Source organism: Protopterus annectens, chromosome 10.part0 (assembly GCF_019279795.1).
Source record: "Protopterus annectens isolate FY-2018-M chromosome 10.part0, PAN1.0, whole genome shotgun sequence".
Classification (NCBI taxonomy): Eukaryota; Metazoa; Chordata; order Ceratodontiformes; family Protopteridae; genus Protopterus; species Protopterus annectens.
In genome coordinates, this window is record NC_056744.1 from 1,655,575,865 (window position 1) to 1,655,603,460 (window position 27,596).

The window sequence follows — 27,596 nt, forward strand, 5'->3', positions numbered from 1 at the left end:
AAGTTTCCATTAAACATAAACATCTAAACAGTCACAATAGTGGAGGAACATTCCTGTTCTATTCCAATAGGGCATGCTGTGGTTACATTTTAGCTCAGTACTTTACACACACTACTGTATAAATCAGATCAATATTCACAAATGACATAGAATTATTTACAAAATTCCAGATAGCTGGGCTGGTAGTATTTTCTTTTGTGACCCCCCCCCTCTGAAAACTGAAGCTAGTTTTTCAAGTGACCCTTGAGAAACACTGCTTGAGATGGCGAATCTATCTGGGAATACACTACCCCATACCCTCTCTTGAAAACCTATCTACGTTATCATTGCTAACCCCACTGCAGTGCTGCACTGTCATATCATATGCTTGCAACCCTAGGCTCCACCTTAGTAACTTGGCATTTTGCTGGCTGGCTTGATGAAGCCATGTTAAGGGATTGTGGTCTGTAACTACTGTGAATTTCCTTTCATACAGATAAGGCTAAAGTTTCTGCAGTGCCCACACTATAGCTAGACATTCCTTTTCTTCAGCTGCATAGCATTCCTCCCTGGGTTGGAGCCTACGACTGAGCTATACCACTGGGTGCTCTTTTCCCTCTGAGGAGAGCTGGCTGAGTACAGCCCCCACCCCATGGTTTGAAACATCCACCTACACAACACATTCTTTGCTGTAGTCTGGACTGGCTAACACAGGGGGTCCTCCCAAAGCTCCTTTAAGCTTCTGGAATGCCTACTCACATGCTGGGGTCCATACTACTTTATCTGGCTTGTTTTTCCTTGTCAGGTCTGTGAAGAGAGCAGCTATGGTACTATAATTGGGGACAAACATTCTTTAGTACCCTGCTGTGCCTAAGAATGCCCTCACCTGCATTTTTTTAACAGGGACAGGCCATGCCTGAATAGTTCCACTTTGGCAGGCTCTGGCCTGATCTTACCACTCCCCACTCTATGTCCCAGGTAGGAGACCTCTACCATACCCATCTTCCACTTACTGGGATTAATGGTCAACCCTACCCACTGTAGTCAGCCCAGCACCTCCCTTTCATGCTGAAGGTGCTCTTTTCAGGAATGGCTGTAGATGGCAATATTATCTAAGTAAGCAAGGGTAAAATCTCCTGCTCCTGCTAGGATACAATCTACCAGCCTCTGAAAAGTCACTGGGGCATTTTTCATGCCAAGGGGTATCTTTGTGAGCTCATACAGGCCAAAAAGAGGTAGCCTAAATAGATTGATAGTACCTAAAAGTGGCATTATGGGTGTAGAGAAAGTCTTAGCCAGTATGCAAAAGCCATGTGGGAGATAGTTCCAACATGTACTTCTTTTTGTAGTTTAAGGAGTTGTATTACAAGTCATTCAAATCCATATTAGAAATAATTCTAGAATATTCCTACTTGGGGTCAAGGAACACGAGCTTTCAAGTGAATGGTAAATTCTAGCTCCTCAGAGCCAACTGACTTTAAAACTACAGAAGGTGCTCTGGCAGTGAAAGGCTGCAGTGCCTTTTACACATTTAGATCAACAGCAGCACAGACAGAGACTAATGACAGTGATGTCTTGATCTACATCAGCAATAAATATTCCTCTAGTTCACTAAACAGGATGATTCCCTGGAGTTCATCCATGTGGAAGTCATCACAGATGAAGTCTCTTATCACATCCTAACTAACTACAGGTCACCATCCATGCCCCAAGAATCTCAGAACTCATACCTAGGCCTACTGGAGATGCTCACCATCCTACCAGATACCCTATTCATTGGGGATTTTAGCTACCCCTCTCTAGACTGGAAACATACCTTGCCCCAAACTCACAGGTACAATATTTCCTGGTCTTTATTAACGCAAATACCCTGGACCAGATAGTGTGTGCTCCAACCAGAGGTTCAAACATACATGACCTAGTATTCGCCAACATGTGAAGAGCTGCACTTTTTCTCATGTCATGTCCTCATTCATGAGGTCAAATCACAACACCGTCTCCTTCAAAATAAAAATCAACTCATAAAACCCAACTAAACCAACTATTATAAAGCAAACTACATCCTACTGAGTGACAGTCTGTTAAAATTCAGTGCATCCCATGAACCCCAAGATCACTGCAACCCATGTAGAATTGTTCACAGAAACCCTGTACAAACAAGTGAATGGTTGCATAGAGGCTGCTGTACCTACTAGAAGTAAACCCATAACAAACACCAAATGCAAACCAGTAGAATCCTAACCTTAACAGGGTATATAACAAAAGGAAAAAAAGTCATGGACAAAATCAGAAAGAGCAACTCTCATGAAGACAAGAGTTCAATGATGAAACTGAACAAGAAGCTAAGAGGATTAATTAAGTCCAACAAGGCCAACTACAAGGCCAGGATAGCCTCTCAGGCTACAGACAACCAAAAGTATTCTTCAGCTATGTCTGAAATCTTAGAGGTAACATACAGCAGTGCTCTGAATTAGTGGTAAATAGCACCACCTTCACTGAGCAGAGAGATGTAGTGAATCTGCTGGCTGACAAATTCATCTCAAACTTCACTCCCTCACACCCTCCCTGCTACTACCTGTGAAATCCCTTCTAACACATCCCTTAAAGTATCAACAGGAAGCAGGTCTTGGTGGTGCTTACCAAGGCCAAAATGCTGCCTCAGTGGGCCCCGACAATATTCTGAGTTGCTTCCTAAATAGCTTAAAATATAACCCTTCAGGATTATTTGAAGCACTTTTCAACTACAGCCCCAAAACAGGTTTTGTACCAAGTGAATGGAAGGCCACAATGGTTATCCATCTTCACAAAGGTGGTCTATCAACAGACCCTGGAAACTACAACCCATCAGTCTGATAAGTCTAATATGCAAAGCCATGGAATGAATTATCATGGAAATGATAAACAAGGAAACTGGCAACCTACAGACACTTGACTCATCCCAATTTGGCTTTGTCAAAGGAAGGTCTTGTCTACCTAACCTGGTAAACTTCTTCGAGAGGATCGTCAAGGCAATGGATGAGGAGAAGATAGTACATTCCATCGGTTTACTATTAAAATTTTGAAACGAACTCTATCGACTGTACTATTGTCGAACATGGAAGTTCAAAAACGGTAATATCGATGACAAAAAAACAATCTAGGAACGGGTTTTAACATGGGTCGAGATAGGGGAGATGTTTGTAGTTCGGAATAACACTGAACACCTATCTCGACCCATGTTAAAACCCATTCCTAGGTTGTTTTTTTGTCATCGATATTACCATTTTAGAACTTCCGTGTTCGACAATAGTACAGTCAACAGAGTTTGTTTCGAAATTTTAATAGTAAACTCATTCCGTCTACCTCGAGCTGACTAGGGCATTTGATATGATCCCTCACTCAGGTATTGTTACCAACCTTACTGAACTAGACATAAATCCCTACATAACTCACTGGATTATCAGCTGGCTCACATATAGGACCCAAGAAGTCAGGATTGGTGACACCACCTCCAGAAAGAGACTGGTTACCAGCAGAGTACCCCATGGCTGTGTGTTGGGCCTGCTCTTGTTTGGAATCTACTTCTCAGAAGTCAAAGCTAATGTTATGAGCTCTGACTCACCAAGTTTGTACATGACTGTATATTGGGAGCTATCACAGACCCCCCCCCCACCTAAGACACTAACATCCTGCAAGAGGACCGAACACAAATAACTGATGGCAAAGCCACGGTTTAAAATTCAACAACAAGAAGCATATTATACTGCCACACAAGCCAATTACTCCATCAATTAAACACCCCTAAGAGTTGACTTGGTAGTTAGGGATCTGGGAATATATGTGGACAGTAATGTGGCCTTTGGCCAGCATGCAGCCAAGACAGTAAGAAAGTCATTCCATGTTGCCCAACGTATAGGTAAGTTCATGGCATCCATGCCCAAGGAAGTTATAGTACCAGTTCACTCAGCCTTTATCAGACACATAATTACCCCCTTTGGCATGTATCTGACCGGGCATTTGCAACAGATGGAATGTCTCCAGAGGTTCCTCACCATTAGAATCCATGGTGTTAACACACTGTCCTACACAAATCATGTTAACTCCTGATTTCTACACTCAGTCTCCTACAGATTACTGAGAGGTGATTTATGTCTGGCATATAAGGCATCCTCATATCTATCCCTAATAGATCTTTTGCATATCCATAAAATGAACAGAACTAGAAACACTAGATCCAAGGATTTAAACTTTGCCTGCAACATAAGCAGAACATACTGGTAAATCCGTTATATGTCTCAAAAGATCCCCACACTATAGACTAGGCTACACATTTATGTGAAGCAGAGTTCATGTTTTCCCCTATTCAAATGTAATCTTGACCACTGCATGGGAAATTGTAAATTCACCCCCAGTCTGTCCACCATGTCTGTAATGGATAGAGGCAAACAGTATGTAAAATATTACCTAACATACTCCCCATAAAGCTCCTAGCCACCTCCAAACTAATATACCCCTCCTTATAGACACCAAAGGTACTGTGCGACGTAGTGGGTTTGAGATGCACAGCAAGGCTTATGAAAGGTCCTGGTGGTTGTTAGCTGGGTATATACCAATGAACCTATGACTGTTGCTCTGTCTTATACAAACAGTTCAGTGGGAGATAAAATGCTAATGATTCAGTTTTTTCAGTTTCTATATTTTTGCAAGATGATTATGGGTGTTATGGGTTAGCAAGCCTCAAGTCATATATACCCTGTTCCTCTGAGGTTATATGATCCATGGTCTGATCAGTGGCTTTGTTCCATAGGAAAGTAGGATACAAGCTAGGGAGTCCATGGTGATTTTCCTGGGAAGTTCAGGCGTGTTGTATGCAGCATCAGTGGCACAGCAGGTAGCACACTCACTTTTGGTGCTGGAAGACCAGAAGGCTGTGGGTTCTATGCTGACACTACAGTGCAGCATTGGGGGGGAGGGCTGCCGCATTCCTGAGTGTATTATCCTTCACATGAGGTGTTAAACTGAAGTCCCAGCTGCCTGAACTGATAGTAGTTCATGTGGATGTAAAAGAGCTCATGGCCGAACTTCTACTAGTCAATAACACCACCTCAGGTCTCAGCTGAACAGGCCACTAGCCTAGTGAGACTAACCTGGTCAGCAAAAAATAAATAAAAATTAAATAATACGTTTATAAGTATACGTAAAAAACAATATCTTTGACCAGACAGACTTTCTGACCTCCAAGCGAATGGTAAGCTCTTCCAGTTTAAATAGAGGTTTTGCAGTCTAGACTGTCTTAAATATCTGGGGGCATTTTCAGCCTCTGAGGTAGGTACTTATTTATTTATGGCTATGTTGCCTTTATTAGGCAGTGAACCCTCAGGTGCATCTAATGAGTACAGAACTGATTCTCAGCATTAGCCTCCTAACTCCTTCTCATACACTGGCTACTTTTTGGTATTATGAATCTGATTTTGAGCATGCACTCTTCAGTGTGTGAGATGGATTTTGGTACATCCAGGTTCACAAAAACCTGTTTGGATATCTTGGGTAAACTCAGTCTCCAGATTTTCATGTATTCCCTAAGGAAGGAAGTCATACAAGCTAACTTAAAAGAGACAGGTTATGCTCATCAGTCTTGTTCGAAAAATCATCAGCTCATCTCTGCCATCTCCTCTGTTGATTGGTTATTAAAAAGGTTGTTCTGGTTCAGCTTGAATCATATCTCTATGATCCAATGTCTAGCTTCAAGAAGCAGTATGTTACTGAGAATATTGTCATTAGAGTCACAAATTACATCCTAATGAGGACAAATATAATGCTGTTATTCAGTGGGGGGCCCCTAAGCCTTCTTCTTCATCTGACCATGTGCATTATGGGATCTTATAAACATTCTGTAGTTTGTCCTCCATACTCCTCATCTCTTACAAGTTAATTGGAACCTAGTAGGTATTTTTAAGGTTGAATGCTTCCTCAAGCTACCAGTGGGTTCTGGGATTCTTCAAGATTCCATTTTTGGTCCTCTTTTATTCACAAGTCACATGCTTTCCATTAGAGACGTCATTTGAGGGATGGGCTAAGATGTAATTGTTATGCTGATGATACTTATCTACATGAGTCAGTGTCTGTGACTTAACAGGTAGTATACTCACCTTTGGTGATAGAAGATTATAAGGCTGTGGGTTCTTTTCCCATCCCAGGAAACTGAATTAATTTTCCATTAGTGGCACTGCACTCTTGAATATGCCATCCTTTGGTTAAGATGTTAAAACAAAGTCCCATATGCCAGAGTTCATTTGTTCATGGCGAAATTTCTTCTAGTCAATAAAAATACCACCTCAGGTCTCCCCCCTGAAAAGAAGCTACAAGCCTGATGAGACTAACCTGGATTGTCTCTCCTTTCTTCAGGGTCATATTGGTCCCTGCTACATTACAAGAAATCTTGGATGTTATCCTTAATTGGACAAGGAGCAGTCATTTGGGGATCATGTTAGTTAAGACAGAAGCAGTGACCATTCATGTAAGTGTTAGACCCTCTAAACTTCTTGCATTTCCCCTATTATCCACATGGGTAATATGCTGAAGTGCATCATGAGGGTAAATATGTGGTGTGATTCTCAATGGGCTGATACTAAGGGATCAAATGTCAGTGTTTTTAAGACATCCTTGTTACCTTTGAAAGACAAGCATGAATTAATCATTTGAGTCTATCAGAAGCACTATCAACAGGTTTTCACAGATTATTCACTTTGCACTTAGCATGCTGCGATGCCCTTTAACTGGGGTGGGATAACGGAGATGTGTGGTGCATGCATGCATGCTCTACAGAGCAATGAAGCTCATTTATCAATGGATTTTATATAAGACTTGTGCTGTATGCCCAGAACTGGTTGAGGGTAACAATTGAATACAAAATGCTTGCTGTGATTTATCTGTCCCAACATGGCATGACATGGGCCCCCACCCCCCAACATTTAGGGACTGCTGGTGTTCTAACATGGATTAGATTACTCTGTGCATCTGGCTACTGCAGATTTCAGGACATGGTTTGAATATGTGTGCTTAATACCATTTCCTAGCGTGTTATGTACATTAGTTACCTTTTCTGTTAAGATTTCCACCAACTTTGGAGGAAAAGTGGCCCTCAAAATGCAACGTTCTTAATAAAGCTTACACTGCTGCACTAATCATTTCAGACTTGCACCACTAAAGATTGTGATATCTAGATGCTAAGTTTTTACATTTGTTGTATATACTTAAACTTGATTTTTGACTGTATAATTTAATGCATTTATTCTACATTTATGGTCTGTTAGAAAGTTTTATTACTGCATAATTTAATGCGTTTATTCTACATTTATGGTCTGTTAGAAAGTTTTATTACTATATAATTTAATGCGTTTATTCTACATTTACGGTCTGTTAGAAAGTTTTATTACTGCATAATTTAATGCATTTATTCTACATTTACGGTCTGTTAGAAAGTTTTATTACTGTATAATTTAATGCGTTTATTCTACATTTACGGTCTGTTAGAAAGTTTTATTACTGTATAATTTAATGCGTTTATTCTACATTTACGGTCTGTTAGAAAGTTTTATTACTGTATAATTTTAATGCGTTTATTCTACATTTACGGTCTGTTAGAAAGTTTTATTACTGTATAATTTAATGCGTTTATTCTACATTTACGGTCTGTTAGAACGTTTTATTACTGTATAATTTAATGCGTTTATTCTACATTTACGGTCTGTTAGAAAGTTTTATTACTGTATAATTTAATGCGTTTATTCTACATTTACGGTCTGTTAGAAAGTTTTATTACTGTATAATTTAATGCGTTTATTCTACATTTATGGTCTGTTAGAAAGTTTTATTACTGTATAATTTAATGCGTTTATTCTACATTTACGGTCTGTTAGAAAGTTTTATTACTGTACTGTGCTTGTTTTCACTGTTACAGGTCTAGATTTAGATTTACTGATAAAAGTGATTTGATTCTTCAGTAGACATCTGTACACACTTTCAACTGCATTGTCCATCTGGAAAAGGCAATATGCAACTGGATATTTTGTAATTCTATCCATGGCACTACTTACAGCTTGATTTAGGACAATATGACCATATGTACCAAAGTTTTTGTAAAACCTTTTTCTTCCTACTGATACTTAAACTGCATTAGTCTCTGTATACATCCATCCTCCATCCTCAACCCCTTTTCCCATTTTGCACATGTGGTTGGGGTATCACTTCAACAGTGACAATCATCTTGAGCCAAGGTTCACACCATCGGGTGGCTAGCTCTGCCCCGGTAGTTCATCCATACCACTCACTCTCACCTATGGCCAATGTAGAGTATCCAATCCACCTACTGCATGACTTTGGAATGTGGGAGGAAAGAATAGCACCCAAAGAAAACCCACATGACCACAGCAAGGACATGTAGACTACACACAGAAGGCACCCCAGCTGAGAATAGAACCAAAGAACCTCTTGATGTGAGGCCACAACACTAACCTCTGTGTATACTGTTCTTGTGTTATTAAAGGGCAAGTTAATGGTCATTAGTTCTCAGCTGCCTTGTAGGACTGATATTACAGAAGAAAACAGTTTCTGTATTGTCCATTGAGCTGATGTTAATTCAGTGCAATAATACACATTTTGTTTTATTCAGGATTAAGTCCTGTTGCAGAGATGTCACTTCTTCTAGCCAAAAATTGGATGCAGCATTCAGAGCTTATATTTGTGAGCTAGAAGCCATAGTTAACTTCAATTCAGTCTCTCAGTTACTTCATTCCACACCATGGCTCTCCATATTGGATTTTCTAATTTTACTTTTATTCCAATTATTCTTTCAAAATCCTTCTTATGCTGGACAGAGTTTTCAAAGATGTTTCTAATTTTAATTCTTTTGCAGTAATGTTAATTTTGTCATTGCCCCTTCCCCAACATTCCTAAGTCATCCTTAAAAATAACTTTTGTATCTTTTGATTAAATCTTTCTCTGTCTTTTTCTCTATGTGTGTATATATGTATATATATATATATATATATATATATATGTGTGTGTGTATGTATATATATATATATATATATATATATATATATATATGGTTCCTATGACTTAATCGAACGATGAAATCACCGACACTCACCTCTTCGACACCAATCCATCGACGTCCATATCATCGACAATTCCGGTAAGCGATCTTCCCCCTCACAGGACCCATGGTAGCGCTTCTTCCTGTGTTACAACGATCAGGGTTTACGTACTTTACCTTGAAAGCGCTACCATGGGTCCTGTGAGGGGGAAGATCGCTTACCGGAATTGTCGATGATATGGACGTCGATGGATTGGTGTCGAAGAGGTGAGTGTCGGTGATTTCATCGTTCGATGAAGTCATAGGAACCCATATATATATATATATGTATATGTATGTATATGTGTGTGTGTGTATATATGGCTTGTGTGAGTAGTCACTAAATCAAAAACCCCTCCCCTTCAACTATTTAAATTTATTGGCCATCCTACTGTATTCTATAGTACCAGAATACAAAAGTGACCACCCCTTTCAACCCATCTTGCTGTTTTAAAAATAGTAACTAAACCTTAACTTTTTAAACAGGTAAAACTTAAGTTACCCACTTTCACGTCTTGCTATTTGCCAATTATGTCAAGCATTTTATGTTGGCAAAACCGAGAGACCCCTTAAACGAAGAATATATGAACACTACTATGAAATGGAAAAACAGAATTCCAATAATGCCCTATATAGACATTACTTGGTATGTCCTGGGGCAACTTTTGTATTTTTTGTTATTGAGTCCTTGACCCGTGACAACAGGGGAGGCCCTTGGGAAACACAGTTAGAACACAGGAAAACGTTTTGGCAGATCTTACTTGAAGCAAACAAGAGTCCTGGTTTAAATGATACTATTTCCATAGCACCATACCTTAAACTAAAGGCAGGGAATTATAATCAGTTCTATTTCCCCTTCCAGTCAGTAGATGATCCTAATATGGTTTATAATGTTCACTGTATAATCAATTGAGGTCATATATTATGTTATATCTTTTTCTTTCAATTCATGCAATGTTTCATGATATTTACATGAATATTTGGGATGTTTTTTATGTGTTTTTTAACAATGGAAGAATATCTTGTTTTTACATATATGTTTTTAAATTTTAATTGTTCAATTGTTTAATTGATGTGGATGATTGTATTTAAGGTGTTTCTGTACCAACCATTGAGTATCTGATGAAGTCAAGGTGTGTTTGACGAAAACGTTGTACTTGTATTTACTGGCGTTAATAAAGAGCATGGTTGAGGTCTCCCTGGACTGATATTTTCTTCGGTTTGGTCTACTTTATCAGCAGAGTCTCTTTTTGGTTTCCTTGTTCTTTATGGAGACTCGAACGGGGGAGACCAAATCCACTGAAATACTGATGTCGGGTTCCGGTCTGAAGTGTGTGAAATCCGTAAACTCACAGGGCAATTGTCCCAACTGATTGATATTTTGTTGCCCTTGGGACAAGGGCTTCAGTCTTTTATTCCTGGACAGAGAGAAGTTCATTCTGCTGGATTAAGTAAGAAGGGCACTCTACCTACAACTGAGCGGGACAATGGTACGACCCGCCAACCTGAAAGTGGCATCCAAATTGATTCTGGTGATTTTTTACAAATGCCTGCAGTTTTACGGGTCCATGGAAATGGTGTTTCATCCCCTTCTTCTTCCACTGACAATTTAAACTTGGGCAAGCCGTCATCTTCCTTCGAGGACTGGTTTCTAGCTAAACCGAGTTTTGATTTTGTGGACAGTAAGTCCGACAACAAGGCTGATAATCAAACGTTCTCTGAAAGTATGGCTGCCTTGGAAACGGCTTTATACAGGTACAAAACTTTACAACTTGACAATATGTACCTTAATGAATGTTTAAAGAAATGTATAGTCCCTAAGGGGCTTCGTATTTATAAATACCCCAATAGCGTGATTAATGGCAGTTACTTTCACAAGGACTTAATACAAGCTTTTGATAACTGTGGACTCGAGATTGTTCAAGCCATTGTAAACAAAAATGAAAAAGATATTTGTATTTTGCACAAACAAATTGAAAAGTATAATGATATTGTAATTTCTGACCTCATGTTTACAGTAGAACAGGAAAAGAAAAAGTATAATGATATTAGATTACAAATCGATAAGAAATGTGAAGTGGTACTTACTAGAAAGTACAAAAAGCTTAACAGAGACCTTCGTGAATATCAGGAAGGTAGACAATATCCAGCACCACCACCTCTTCGGTCTGGATTTTCCAAAGGGGGTAATTATCAATTGAGTTCATTCAAACCACACCAACCCTTACAACACGCAGATTTGGTAGCAGAAGGTGAGGCAACCATACAGGACAACGGGCAGGGAAATGAACCCCTACCCAGGAGGTCTGAAAGAATACGTAACCAACGTAATTATCAGGGTCCTAATTCTTTTTCTACGGGTCATTATCCTCACAGGGGAGGTGGGGGGTACAACAGGGACAGGAGGCAGAACAGGAACCAGGAATGGTAAGTGAAATACCTATTACTATTACTCAACTCCAAGGGGGTGATTATAGCATACATACCAAAACAGGGTATCACATATATAATTACAGTGACCTTTTAGTCACTGATACATTCTTTGACCTGTTTACAAAGGGTTTTAAATATGTGCCTAAGAGGAGTAGTAACATCGTACAGGTTATTTTAGATCTCAAACTGTTTATCAGAAAACTCAATTTAGAAAACATTCTTGGCCCCACTGCACACTGTCAGGATCTTACCCCTAACAGATCTAGTACATGTAATCCCCCCACACACCCCCAATTAAGGAATTTGGAGTGTAGAATAGAAAGACAAATCAGAAAAGCAGTTTTCAACAACAAATTTTCTTTCAATTTGACTAAGGCAGAATCTGTACTGCTCTTTGAACTTGGCCATAATCCCAATGTGAGGATTATGGAACCTGATAAAGGGGGTGGTACGGTCCTTATGGATAAAATGCTCTATGAAAGTAAGATGCATGCCATATTGCATGATGCAGTTAGATATTCACCTGTCTCTATCAGTGAAATACACATTTCATATAAGAAAATCGACTTGGCCATTAAGGACCTATTTGACCAGGAAGTTATAGATTTTAGCACTTACCGTTTCTTAGAAAATGTGAATCCCAGAGTACCTACGATTTTTGGGGTACCAAAAATCCACAAGGACCCAGGGAATCCACCTTTAAGGCCCATTGTCTCAGCTCAGGGTTCCAAGACCCACCCTTTATCCAAATATTTGGATTGGAAATTAAAAAATTTGTGGGGTAGGGAACATCATTTACTTAAGGATTCTTGGGAATTTTTATGTAAGATTCAACCCGAGTTCAATGTACCTAATTTACAATTCCTTACCATTGATGTGGTTGATCTTTTTTCTGTAATACCCCATGATATTGGACTACTTTGGGTGGAGGAAGCTCTCAGGGAATGTCCCCAGGCTAGACAAAATGACATTTTCCTCACTTTGGAATTGATCGATTTGGTGTTATACAACAATTTTACCTACTTTTCAGTGGAATACTTCAAACAAACTACAGGTGTGGCCATGGGTGCCAACTGTGCCCCTACCTATGCTGATATTGTTCTATCAGTATGGGAGAAGAAATTTGTCCTCAATAGTAGATTCAGGAGCAATTGGATATTTTATTCCAGGTTTCTGGATGATATCTGTATTTTTTGGGTGGGCCCTACTAGTACTATAGAGGAATTTATTAGTTATCTCAATTTTACTATTGAATTTTTGACCTTTACCCACCAAGTATACTCAGAAAGGGTCAATTAGCTAGATGTGACATTAATCAAGTGTGATTTTGGTTTCCAATCCTGTATTTACAGAAAACCTACATTTTCAAATAGTTATATTCACTTTTTGAGTTCACATCCTAGGTACCAGAAGAAGGGCATTGTCAAGGGCCAGTTTGTCCGGGCATCACGTATGACCTCTGATGAATCACAATATCAAACTGAATGTGTTAAACTTACAGCTATGTTCAAAGAAAGGGGTTACCCACATGACTTTATATCTAGTGTAAAACATGAAGTACAGGATGGCAGGTTGACTAGATTTTGACCTATTCTGGGTATTGTTAAATTGGAAGTACTCAAACATGATGGCGGAGTAGGCAAACCTCCTTCTGGGTTCAACAAGGCTTTTATCATGGAATACAGTGCAAATGCTGGCTATATCAGGAGCATTGTTGAGCGTGAATGGGACTCATTTCAGGACATCACCGACTTGAGTAATTTAAAAGGTAAAACAGTCAAAACAGTGTATAGAAGGGGCAACAATATTAAAAATATACTTGAATATGAGCCCAGGACAAACATGTATTCTGATTTACGTAAGGGTACATATAGGTGTGGTTCGTGCTCTCAGTGTAAATACATTTCCCACACCGACAAAACATTTCTCCCTTCTAGAAATAAATTGATTAGGGCTACTACATTCTCCAATTGTAATACCACAGGGGTCATTTATCTTGCTATTTGCCAATTATGTCAAGCATTTTATGTTGGCAAAACCGAGAGACCCCTTAAAAGGAGAATATATGAACACTACTATGAAATGGAAAAACAGAATTCCAATAATGCCCTATATAGACATTACTTGGTATGTCCTGGGGCAACTTTTGTATTTTTTGTTATTGAGTCCTTGACCCGTGACAACAGGGGAGGCCCTTGGGAAACACAGTTAGAACACAGGAAAACGTTTTGGCAGATCTTACTTGAAGCAAACAAGAGTCCTGGTTTAAATGATACTATTTCCATAGCACCATACCTTAAACTAAAGGCAGGGAAATTATAATCAGTTTTGGTGTACTATTTCCACTTCCAGTCAGTAGATGATCCTAATATGGTTTATAATGTTCACTGTATAATCAATTGAGGTCATATATTATGTTATATCTTTTTCTTTCAATTCATGCAATGTTTCATGATATTTACATGAATATTTGGGATGTTTTTTATGCGTTTTTTAACAGTGGAAGAATATCTTGTTTTTATATATATGTTTTTAAATTTTAATAGTTCAATTGTTTAATTGATGTGGATGATTGTATTTAAGGTGTTTCTGTACCAACCATTGAGTATCTGATGAAGTCAAGATGTGTTTGACAAAAACGTTGCACTTGTATTTACTGGCGTTAATAAAGAGCATGGTTAAGGTCTCCCTGGACTGATATTTTCTTCGGTTTGGTCTACTTTATCAGCAGAGTCTCTTTTTGGTTTCCTTACTTTCACGTCTACCTTCTCTAGTGCACACTGCAGTGTGCATTTTTTTTCATCTTACTTTTAAGCAACCCTTTGAATAGCACTTTCTCTAATACCTTCTGGAAAGCACTAGGAAGCCTTAAACTGATACAAGCACTCAACTCTCCTTGTTAATAAGGAGAAATTAATAGTAGGCACTAAACAGCCTGTAATTGCAATGTACCTTGCTAAGGTAAGGGAAAGCAGTTCCTGTACTTTACAAAAAAAAAAAAAAAAAAAAAGCGTCAAACCAGGCATGTCCAAGGGTCAGCTTCCGGTGATTTCTTCTGTCCACCTGGTGAATCTGGGCATACTGGGGCAATGCAGCAATTGCCTCATGTACACAGACAACCCTCTCCTGCTACAACCCAACACTACAACCTTTGAGAGATGCACTTACATAGCCTAAATGGAAGCAAAGCTCTCTCCACCCAAGATTGTGCTAGACAGTCAAGAGGAGAAGGTTAACACCCACACTACACCTCAAGCAACACATAGCCCTTCTAAACCCACACCACCAACACCCACATATAGCAACACTAAATCCACATAAGCAGAGGCTCTTAACTGTAACCTGCACAAGCAACAAGGACTTCTGAAGCTGAAACGCAAACAAACACCAGTCACAACCTAAGTGTCACATAGTTCAAAACACCTGTGTGCCACCCAGCAACAGCCCCTAAGGCAAGACAATGTACCTAACACTTTAGTCATAGGTGACTCTATAGTCCGGCACACTGATGTCCCTCTCACCAGGTTGAACAAGGAGAAAATTACAGTCAGCTGCCTGTCAGATGCCAGGATCTGCCACATAACGCATGCACTCAAGTCACTCCACAACAAGTACAAATATGACTCAGTCATTGTCCATGTTGGAGTGAATGACTTGAGACGTACCTCCCTGGACTACATGAAAAGAGACATGGAAGAGCTCTTGGATCATGTGGCCCAGGCAGGTATGACCCTAGCCCTGAGTAGCATCCTGCCTTCGCCCAGAATGATACCACAATATAAGGACAAAATGATTGACTTCAACAATTGGCTAAGCTTCTGGTGTCATTCAAAGGGGATCCAGTATCTGTCTGCCTGGGACGACATGATTGACAGACCACGATTCTTTGCCAGAGATGGTCTGCACCTGTCGCCTCTGGGATTCAGGTTACTGGCTAAGGCTCTTGCCACCCCTATAGTGCCTTTTTTAGGCAAAGTTCAAAGAACAAAACCACCACCGTAACAGGTACAAGCATGCAAAATCTGAAGGTAATGCTACTCAATGCTAGAAGTCTAAACCTCAAAATGCACTCTCGAGGCACTCCTAAAAATGGAGAACATTGATATCTGTGCAGTAACTGAGACCTGGTTCAAGGCTCCAGAGAGGACCCCTGCAATACCAGGCTACAACTCTTACCACACTTTTCGGCCACCAAAGCAGGACCGAAACACTAAAGGTGGAGGAGTGTCAATATTCACCAAGGATATTCACACCACCAGGCTAGTTGCCCAACACAATGCGTCTGAAATTCTCCATGTGCAACTAACACTAGGTAAGACTGCAATCCAAATTGTAGCTTGCTACAGATCCCCCAACATACCCCAAGATTCTCACTACACCTTTCTAAACATACTGGAAAATATTAAGATAGAACCTAACACCCTAATACTGGGTGATTTTAACTACCCTGCCATTAACTGGAAAAGCTACTCATGTACCAACACCTTTGCCCAACAGTTCTTGGGATTCATAATTTCCAACGCCCTGGATCAACTAATCCATAGTCCCACCAGGGGCTCCAATATCCTAGACCTGGTCCTTACCAACATGGGAAATCGATGCTCCACACCTATGGTCACCCCCTCGTTAGTCACGTCTGACCATAAGCTAATCACCCTTAACATCCACATCCCACCCCCACCCCCCAGTAAGGAAACCTCCATAAAAAACTTCTCCAAAGCCAACTTCATGCTACACAAGTCAGAAGTGACAAACTTCATGACACCCATGCAGACAGGAGCTGAAAGTTCAACAGCTGAATCCTACACTAAGGCACTGTACGAGCACATCCACTCATGCATAAATCGTGCCATCTGAAATAGAGCCAAGATGCTCTTATCCAAAAAACAGAAGCCAATCTGGTGGGCCCCTGCCATAAACAAACTTTACAACAAAAGGAAAAAACTGATGCAGAAAAGAGGAAAATCCCAGGATGCAAAAAACTTCATTACCAGCCTCAGTAAGAAACTGAGATCCCTCATAAAGTCCTCCAAAGCTAGTTAGGAAAATAAAATTGCCAAAGATTCCAAAGACAACAACAAGGCATTCTATAACTATGTCAAAAATCTAAATGGCAATGCTCAGATCTGCTCTGAGCTAAAACAGAATGGCATTAAATATACTGATCCCAAGGATATTGCCAATATCCTAGCAGATCGATTCAGTGCCAACTTCACCCCACCCTCTCACCCCCTAAATGGCCCATCTCAATACTGGAAGATTGCCAAATTCTGGTAATAACGGCCACACAGGTAAAAAATGCACTCTCCAAAGCTAAGAATACAGCATCCATGGGACCAGATGACATCCCGGGCTGTGTACTACATGAACTACAATATGAGTTGGCACCTCACCTAAGTGTCATGTTTAATCATAGCCTCACCTCAGGTTTCATGCCCACTGAGTGGAGCACAGCTACAGTTATCCCACTCCACAAGGGGGGATCCACCTTGGATCCCGGAAACTACCATCCCATCAGTCTGACAAGCCTTATCTGCAAGGCCATGGAGCGTATTATCATGGAACTTATAAGCAAAGACATTGGCAACCTTCAAACACTGGACCCCACCCAGTTTGGGTTCGTGAAGGGCCGATCTTGTCTCCTGAACTTGATTGACTTCTTTGAATCAGTCTCCAGAGCCATGGACAAGGGTAAGGTGGTCCACACAGCCTATCTAGACCTTGCCAAGGCCTTTGACACCATCCCTCACTCTGGAATCATAGATAAACTTACTAAGCTGGGCATTAATCCCTACGTCACCCAATGGGTTGCTAACTGGCTTACTGATAGAACCCACACTGTAAAAGTAGCCGACTCCAAATCCAGCTCCAGACAAGTGACAAGTGGAGTACCTCAGGGTTCAGTCCTGGGACCGCTCTTGTTTGGCATCTACTTCTCTGAAGTACAGGCCAACACTAAGGGACTCTGGATAACAAAGTTTGCAGATGACTGCAAACTGGGAGCCATTATTGAATCCCCAAATGATGTGGATACTCTACAAAAGGGTCTTACAGAAACAGATGCTTGGTGCCAGAGCCATGGGCTCAAGCTCAATGCCAAGAAATGTATAGTTATCCCCTTTGGGAACAAACATGTATCCGTGAATTACCATGTAGGTGGCAGTTCACTAAACACCGAAAGTTTGATAAGAAACTTAGGGACACAGGTGGACAGTGGTCTCACCTTCGATAACCACATCACCGCAACAGTCAGGAAATCCTTCTATGTGGCACACCTCATCACGAAGGGCTTTTCATCCAGAAAAAAGGAGGTCATTGTCCCACTGTACTCATCCCTCATTAGACCCATTATAGAATACAATACCCCATTTGGTATGTACCTCTCAAGACATCTGCAACAACTGGAAAGGCCACAGAAATACCTCACTAAAAGAATCACAGGCCTAAAGCAGATGCCCTACGCTGACAGCCTTAAAAAACTCCAGCTATACTCTGTCGCATATCGTCTACTCAGAGGCGATCTTTGCTTAACATACAAGGCCATGTCAAACCCAGAGCTGTTGGACATGCTACACTTAAAGAAATCCCAATCCCTCAGAGACACACGCTCCAGGGATCTAAACCTTGTCATCACAATAAACAAAACATGCTGGAGGGATAGGTTCCTGACCCAGAGACTCCCCAGACTCTGGAATACATTGCCCATACATGTCAAGCAGAGTGCCTCTTTGGTCCTCTTTAAAAGGAACCTTGACGATTGGATGGGAGAAAGGAAATTCACCCCGGGGATGACGTCAGTCGCCCTGCTAGACAGGGGTCCAGGGAAGTAAATAGTGTGGGAAGAAATAGCCAGGGAATTGTTATGGCTAGGCTTGTATAGGCCCTAGGGCTGATAGCCTAGTATCAACCTATGAACCTATGAACCTATGTGTGTGTGTGTGTGTGTGTGTGTGTGTGTGTGTGTGTGTGTGTGTGTGTGTGTGTGTGTATATATATATATATATATATATATATATATATATATATATATATATATATATATATGTATGTGCATATATATATATATATATATATATATATATATATATATATGTGTGTGTGTGTATATATATATATATATATATATATATATATATGTGTGTGTGTGTGTGTGTGTGTATATATATATATATATATATATATATATATATATATATATATTTGTGTGTGTGTGTGTGTGTGTGTGTGTGTGTGTGTGTGTATATATATATATATATATATATATATATATATATATATGTATATACACTTTTTTACTCTGTGCAAATACTATAAAATTGCTATTAGACCAAGGGTAAAATGATGATCTGTTTCTATTTTTCACTTTTCTTTTAATGCATCTGTCTTCCTTGGAGTTTATTTGTTCTCTTAGTAATGATACTTAGTTTCTTAACTATTTTCTTCTTATTTCTAGACAGCCTTTCTACTTGCTCATTTCATTTCCTTTAATATTCTGTGTCTTGCTTTAATATCAGTTTAGCTAGGTAGTGGTGCATTCTACTGATGTCTTTTCTGGAATAAAAAAAAATGTTTTTTGTCTCTAATTATTATATTTATCTATTTTGTTTCCCTAGCCCCTCCTAGTGTTTATACATACATTTCCATTAATGCTAGGTCCAACACATTTTTCATTAGATTATGTTCTTCTTTGCAGTGGATTTCTTCTGTGTTCTGTGTTCTCAATCTTTTTCCCTTTGCATAAGCTTAGCATGTTTTTAAATGATTCTTTTGATTAAAATTCTGACATTGTGTTTTGCGACATATCTTTATAACATCTTGCTTAGGTGCTTGGTGTATTTATTGGGCATTTAACTGTTCTACTAAGCTTTCAAACTCTGTCATTCTTTTGTTATGTGGTTTCCACTTGAACTTTTCACTTCACTTCTTAGTCTATCATTCGATATTTAAATTTGCTGCCTTTCAACTGGGATAACAAGTATATCTTATTTTGACCAGCAGCCTTCAGTGCTCAGTAAGGTGTTGATTTTCTAGTAGACTTTCTCGGCTTTTGTAAAAACGTCATGGAATGTCTGGGAAAGAACTTTCTGGCCTTTGAAGAGATGCAGACTCCAATGATTTCAGTTTGTTCTGTACCATTTCTTTCAGAGTTAAAGGAACCATGACAGTTTGTTCAAGTACTAACACTAGCCTAATCTTTAGTGATGCCAGTTACATCAGTTTATTCTTTGCCGGTCTTACCTAGACTGGTAAGAACAGGAAAAGGTAAACAAATGTTATTATTACCAGGAAATGTACCATCACTGATCTTGGGTTTTCCCAACAAAATCTACATTGCTTGCTAAATCTCATACTAAAAAGCATGCCATAAAGAAAATGTGGGACAAGGAGAGTTCTCTTTCAAAGACAGACATTTCCCTTCCAAGCATTCAGCATCCATATTAAAGCTATCTGCATGATGCAGGTGTCCCAGGTGTTACTACGCAATTGAATCATCAGAACATATTAGAAGATGCATTTCCTTCCCCAACTTCCTAAGAATAATTGTGAACCACAGGACAGTAGAACTGAAGTAGAAATGTGGGAAAATATATACTAAATCTGAAGTTGAAGTATCTCTATGTATACAAACTACTCTAAGGAGTAATGATCTTGGAGGAAGTTTATAGAAGTATCAAAAGAAGGTCTAGATGGGAATAAAGCCCCATACAAAACTGCTCATCTGGTATAATAATGAGTTTTGAAGTATCCTGACCAGCAACATTTGCTCTGTCTCTTATGGTAGGGAGTTTCTTCACCCCTTTTTATAAATTCGGGGTTTTTTCAGAACAGATTTTGAGGACAAAGATGAAGCTGGATTTTCAGAGATGCTTCAGGATTTATCCTCCAGATAAATTTTATTTTCACTTCTGCTGTTGGTGCCCACAATCACTTATCATCTGTTGTGTCACAGTGCTGATCCCAGATTCTAGCCAGTAAGGCAGAGAGAAGACAGAGTGGCCTAGCATGAAATCAACCTTGCAATAGGGGAGACATTTCCCTTTTCGCCTAAAGTGAACCTCACCTGCCTTACACTACTTGCAGTGACATGAATGCAGTTTGTGTGTAAGTGCTACTAGACACACATCCTCGGGTGCTGGCAATCCACCAGTGTTTCCTTCATCCATATATTTTTGAGTGCCTGAGCTTAAAAAAAAAAGCCTCTACCAGGGACCATATCCTAGTCAGAGGCTCACCTTCCTGAGATGGGTGATTCACTGTTTAAGTTGCTCATTCCTTCCCATCCCCTACTATACTCATTCAGGATTCAGCGTCACTACTTACTCATGGGCCTTGTAATTCTCCAAAAATAGTCCCTCCCCTGTGGTGCACCAACAGTGTTCTCCAGACAAAAGGCAACTTACATATGACAGGTTAACATTTCAGCTGTGAAAAGGATGAAGTTATTGACATTTATGAGAAAGCAATCTCCAGAAGTGGCCACTACTTCTTTTGAATAGCATAAGAACATGACAAAACATTCCTTTTTAAACCTGATTTTCGTGAGTTATTTGGTGGACAGGATCCCATAAAATTACTTAAAAATTGTATAACAACCATTTTTCTTTCACATTCTGTAAGCCACTCTTCTTCTTCTTTCGGCTTTTCTCATTAGGGATCACCACAGCGGAACAATGGTCTGTAGAACAATTGGCAGTGGAGTTTTTACAGTGCAGAGTTGCCAGCCTGGTGCCCAAGCTTCCACAGAAGGCACACACATGCACACACTCACAGCTAAGGCCAATTTAGAGTGTCCAATCCACCTGCAGCATGTTTTTGGAATGTGGGAAGAAACCGGAGCACCCAGAGGAAATCCATGTGACAGGGAGGACATTCAGATGCCACACAGAAAGCACCCCAGCCAAGAATTGAACTGGAGAACCTCTTGCTGTGAGATGGCGACACTAACCACTGCACCACCACGACTGCCCTGTGACATTCTGTTAGCCACTCTAATTTTACTTTTTCCCAACTGTGACATGCCTTTTGAAGTATCCAGATACAATAATATTAAGTTTGTCAAGATGATCCATACATTTACTGGGTTGTCTATACCGTTTAGCTGTCAGATGTAACAATTCCAGTCCCCAGTGCCAGAAAAATAAATACAAGAGCTCTTATATTAACGAGGGTCAGAGTAGAAGGTCATAATGTTTGTGATATTTGTTAATGAGGCTACACCTGTTTTGGTTTTCCCATACTTGTCAAATCCCCTGTGCAGACCACTGCAGATTCTGTGCCAGTATTAGTAGTGATGTTGGTCTGTATATGCTCCCCATAAAACAAGCCCTGGTTCAGGCCCTGAATCTTTCCATAAAGACTTAAAAATGAAAAAGAAAAAGTCATGGACATTCAGAAGCCATATAGCTGAAACACTTGATGTCCTTAAGGCGTCATTTCCATATATCCCATGGGCCTGTATTGCAGGAGGTTTAAGGTGTCGCACAGTGAAAACTCTAGCTTAACTAGGTTTTTCTTGTAGTTTTTAAACATTATTATCATTTCAAATCACTTAAATACAAGCCTGCAAGAAGTCGTGTAGCACATCCCCAAACAATAGGACACAAAACTATGCCAGCTGTGAACAGAAGCAATGCTGATAGGAAAGTAGGCAAATCCAAGAGTCTGCCTGCTTCGGATAACAGGTTATTTTCTAGGCTGTGAAAGTATATTGGTGAAGTTAGTCAAATTTACATAACTCAGAAATGTTCAATGAAGACATAGTTTCAACAGATTATTAAACTTTGAGCCATACTCAAGACTTGACCTGTTTAGTGCTCATTGCAGTGCTTTTATTCAGAAATTCATTTCACCACCTCGGTATCTTAAGCCATGGACTATGGATGTTATCTCCTTTCCCTGGATTCAGGAATTTATGTATACTTTTTCTCAATTTCCTTTAATTCAGAAAATGCTTCTGAAAGTGAAGACAGATAAGACCAAGCTGATTTTAATGACTTTGACCTCGACATGACAGACTTGGTTTACACTGCTTCTTCAGCTATCTCCAGCAAGAAATTTGAATCTCAGCAAGAGAGCAAAGTTTTACATCCTAACCTGAAATCTCTCAACGTCTCTGTAATAAAAGTGTTCTAATTGTAAACACCTTATTTCTTTTCTTTCTTCAGAAATCCTGTAGATAGCTAATAAGACAAAGACACCTGCTAAATGTAAATATTACCTTCAGACGTGGAAGAGATTTTTACATTGGACACAAAAAGTCTTGCAAAATTAAAACTGCAAATTTGCTAACCTATCTGAGTGAGTAGATAAATCATTTATTCTAACAAAGGTAAGTTAATTCATCAGTCAATATATATGTAACCATGCTGTTTTATACATAATTAAAAAAAATAATAACATCATTTTAATACAATGTATTTCTCTAGTATATTCCTTCCATGAAGGAGCAAATGAGGTATGTGGGAAGGAATAATAGAGGCTCACTGGTGGAGGTAACAGCGCAATGAAATTTAATTAAAAGCTTCTTGAAAGGAGTCCTGTATGTAAGAACCAAAAAAAAAGCAAAGTGGAAAAAAGCACAGCAACAATTATCGATAGCCATAGAAATACTGTGCTAAAAGTAAGAATAAACAATCAGAAATATAGTAAAATATTTTAATGAAATCAGTTAAGAGCTTTCATCCTGCGTGTAAGACATCTGAAAATAACTGTACCTGCATCTTAGTGTTTAAATTTCATGTTAGAAAAGATGTCACTACCTTCCTTTGAACCAACAAACTAAGGAAATGTGAAGTGCCTTTCATAATAATCCTTGTTATTAGTGACAGCTATATTCATAGGGTCATAGGTTCATAGATAGGTACTTGGCTATCTGCCCTGGGGCCTATATAAGCCTAGCCAAAAAGGTTCCCTGGCTTTCGCAACCCAAGAAAATTATTTTCATGTGCCCATGTCAAGCAGTGCCGCAGAAGTGATCCCCGGGGTGAATTTTCTATTTCCCATCCAGTCATTAAGATTTTTCTTACAGAGGGACAATGAGGAGCTTTGCTTGACATGAATGGATAGTTTTTTCCAGAGTATGGAAGTCTCTGGGACAGGAATCTCTCCCCCCAGCATGTCCTGTTTATTGTGATGACAAGGTTTACGTCCCAGGAGTGTGTAGTTCAGAGAGATTGGGATTTTTTAAGTGTAGCATGTCCAACAGCTCTGGGTTTAACATAGCTTTGTATGTTAGGCAGAGATCGCCTCTGAGTAGACGATATGTGATGGAATAGAGCTGGAGTTTTTTTAGTTGGTCTGCGTATGGCATCTGTTTGAGGCCGGTAATCCTCTCAGTGAGGTATTTCTGTGGCCTTTCTAATTGTTGTAGGTGTCTTGTGAGATACATGCCAAACGGGGCATTGTACTCTATAATGGGTCTGATGAGGGATGAGTAGAGCAGAAGAATGACCTCCTTTTTTCTACAGGAAAACCCTTTTGTGATGAGGTGTGCCATGTAGAAGGATTTCCTGACTACTGTGGCAATGTGGTTATCAAAGGAGAGACTACTGTCCACCTGTGTCCTGAGGTCTCTTATCACAATTTCAGTGTTTAGTGAGCTACCGTCTATGTGGTAGTTCATGGGTACCAAGTTTTTCCCAAAGGGGATGACAATGCAATTCTTGGCATTGAGCTTGAGGCCATGACTTTGACACCAAGCATCTGTTTCTGTAAGGCCCTTTTGTAGAATGTCTACATCATTAGGTGATTGTATTATGGCTCCCAATTTGCAGTTATCTGCGAACTTTGTTAGCCAAAGACCGTATGTGTTGGCCTGCACTTCAGAGAAGTAGATGCCAAACAGGAGAGGACCCAGGACCAAACCCTGTGGTGCTCCACTCGTCACTGGTCTGAAGTCAGAATTGGAGTCGGATACCTTTACTGTGTGGGTTCTGTCAGTGAGCCAGTTGGCCACCCATCTTGTGACATAGGGATTTATGCCCAGTTTAGTGAATTTATCTATAATCACAGAGTGGGGGATGGTATTGAAAGCCTTGGCGAGGTCAAGATAGGCTGTGTGCACTACCTTGCCCTTGTCTATGGCTCTAGTGACTGCTTCAAAGAAGGCAATGAGGTTTAGGAGACATGATCTGCCTTTTACAAACCCAAACTGACTGGGGTCCAGAATTTGGAGGTTACCTATGTCTTTGTTTATAAGCTCCAAGATGATATGTTCCATGGCCTTGCAGACCAGGCTCATCAGGCTAATGGGGCAGTAGTTTCTGGGGTCCGTGGTGGCACCCCCTTTGTGGAGTGGGATAACCATCACTGTGTGCCATTCAGTAGGCACATAGCCTGAGGTGAGGCTATGATTGAACATGGTACTTAGGTGGGGTGCCAGTTCATTCTGTAGTTTGTGCAGTACGCAGCCTGGGATGTTGTCTGGTCCCATGGCTGCTGTGTTCTTGGCTTTGGAGAGTGTGGTCTTTACTTGTTCATCCATGATTACAGGGGCTTTGCATTCTTTTGGTATTAAGATGGGCCCTTTGGAGGGTGAGAGGGGGGTAAAGTTAGCACTGAACCTATCTGCTAGGATGTTGGCAATATCGGTTGGTCCTGTATATTTAGTGCCATTGTGCTGTAGCTCAGAGCAGATCTGAGTGTTGCCATTGAGATTCTTGACATAGCTGTAGAATGCGTTGTGGTTGTCTTTGGAATCAGTGGTGATTTTATTTTCATAACTGGCTTTGGAGGATTTTATGAGGGATCTCAACTTTTTGCTGAGGCTGACTAGGGAGCTCCTCCAATCTTGGGATTTTACTCTTTTTTGCAACAGCTTCTTCCTTCTGTTGTGGAGAACCAGGTCTCTGTCACTGCACAGATGTCAACTTTCTCCATTTTAAGGAGTACCTCGAGTGAGTTCATTTTGAGGTTTAGACTTCTAGCATTGAGTAGCATTACCCTCAGAGTTTGCATGCTTGTACCTGTTACAGTGGTGAATTTAGCATTTGAACCTTGCCTAAAAAGGCACTGTAGGGGTGGCAAGAGCCTTAGCCAGTATCGGCAATCCCAGGAGTGACAGGTGCAGGCCATCTCTGGCAAAGCATCATGGTTTGTTGACCATGTCGTCCCAGGCAGACAGATACTGGATCCCCTTAGAATGACACCAGAAGCTTAGCCAATTGTTGAAGTCAGTCATTTTGTCCTTGTACTGTGGTATCATTCTGGTGATGGCAGGCTGCTACTCAGGGCTAGGGTCATATCTGCCTGGGCTACAAGATCCGAGAGCTTTTCCATGTCTCTTTTCAGGTAGTCCAGGGAGGTACATCTTAGGTCATCAACATGGACAATGAAAGAGTCGTATTTGTACTTGTTGCGGAGTGACCTGAGTGCGTGCATTATGTGGTGGATCCTAGCACCCAATAGGCAGCTGACAGTAACTTTCTCCTTGTTTAGCCTGGTGAGTGCGACATCAGTGTGCCTGACTATAGAGTCACCCATGACTAGTACGTTGGATATGTTGTTTTGCCTTATAGGCTGAGGTTGAATGGCACACTGATTTTGTGTGCTATGTGTCATTTTGAAAGGAGAATTTCAAAATATTAACTTATGTTGAGTGGCACACTGATTTTGTGGGCTATGTGTCATTTTGAAAGGAAAATTTCAAAACATTAACATGTGTAAACCTCCTTACATGGCATCTTAAAGCAAAATTCTCTGCATAAACACTAATCAGAACTTCATGTCTGAACTAGTGTTTTGTTTCTTCTAAATAATCATTTCAACTATCAGTGCTGTTCCCAAACGATCAGAATACATAGGTGTCAGCAAAAAAACTCCACAGACAACCAGGCTAAAACAAAGTTCTTTAATCCAGAAACTAGCAGTAAAACATGGTAAGCGCTTTCAGAAAAACTCCATTTACCAGACAAATTGCTTCAATACAATCATGTTTTTTAAAGAAAGTTGCATCCAATCAAAAATCAGAAATCAAATGAATGGTCTACACCCTTTTAGAATTGACTTTAATGGTACAATCCCATTTAAGCCAGGGCTGCTATCTGCCCTGAGCTCTATGATCCAATGCACTTCATCAGATTCAGTATAATTAATAAGATCCCCTCCTCTGGAATTGGAATTAATTACTTGTAAGGCCATAAAGCCAAAAGAATGTCCCTGATGCTTACTAGTACATTAGTATAGTGCCTTATGTTCTTCTTTTAAGCATATGGCAGAAAGATGCCTCAAGATCCTTTGTTTCAACTTACAGTTAGTTTTACCTACATAAAATGAGGTGCATGACTTGCATCTAGCTAAATATATAACATTACTAGTGTGACAGTAGGTATATAACTTAGGAAAGTATTGTTTATGATTAAGTGGATGCACAAACATATTAGTACTAGAAATATGAGTGAAGTCATATTTAAAGCTGACCATGAATGGAAAGAATTTTTAGTTTATTATTCTCATTTCGTGGATGATGTCTTTTTGCTATGGACAGGGACAGTTGAAGCTTTAAGAGATTTTGTTTTGTACTTAGAATCTACCACTTGTTTTTTACATTTTACACTACAATTTTCATATACTGAGATTGACTTTTTAGATATGAAATTAAAGTCCAACCCCGGGATTCATGAAGCTCGGCGCAAGGCCGGCGTAAGGCCTGCGCCGGCGGTGCATGGAATATCCGGCGCAGTAGCGCCATATACATATTAATGAGAGTGCACCGGAATCACAGACACGTGCGTAGTGTACGTGAGCGAGCCCAGGTAGGATGCGTCTGGAGGCGTGTCTAAGCCGGCATGAGGTGAGCAACCTAATGTGCTGACAGCCACGGTCCGCCCACAATAGTAATGGCAGCAGCCAGGTCCCGTGCAGAATGAAACGCACGACAGTACGCAACATAGTCCCGTTCCAAATTAACGGAGAAGCAAATAGAAGCCACGAAGGCATAAGTGTACCCGCCCAAGGAGCAAAGGATACGCATAAGACCGCGTCCCGCAATGCACTGTCAGTGTTTACACTCAGAGAAGGTGTACAGCTGCATGTCAGCAACCTAGGACAGCGCACCCACCGACTTGGTTTA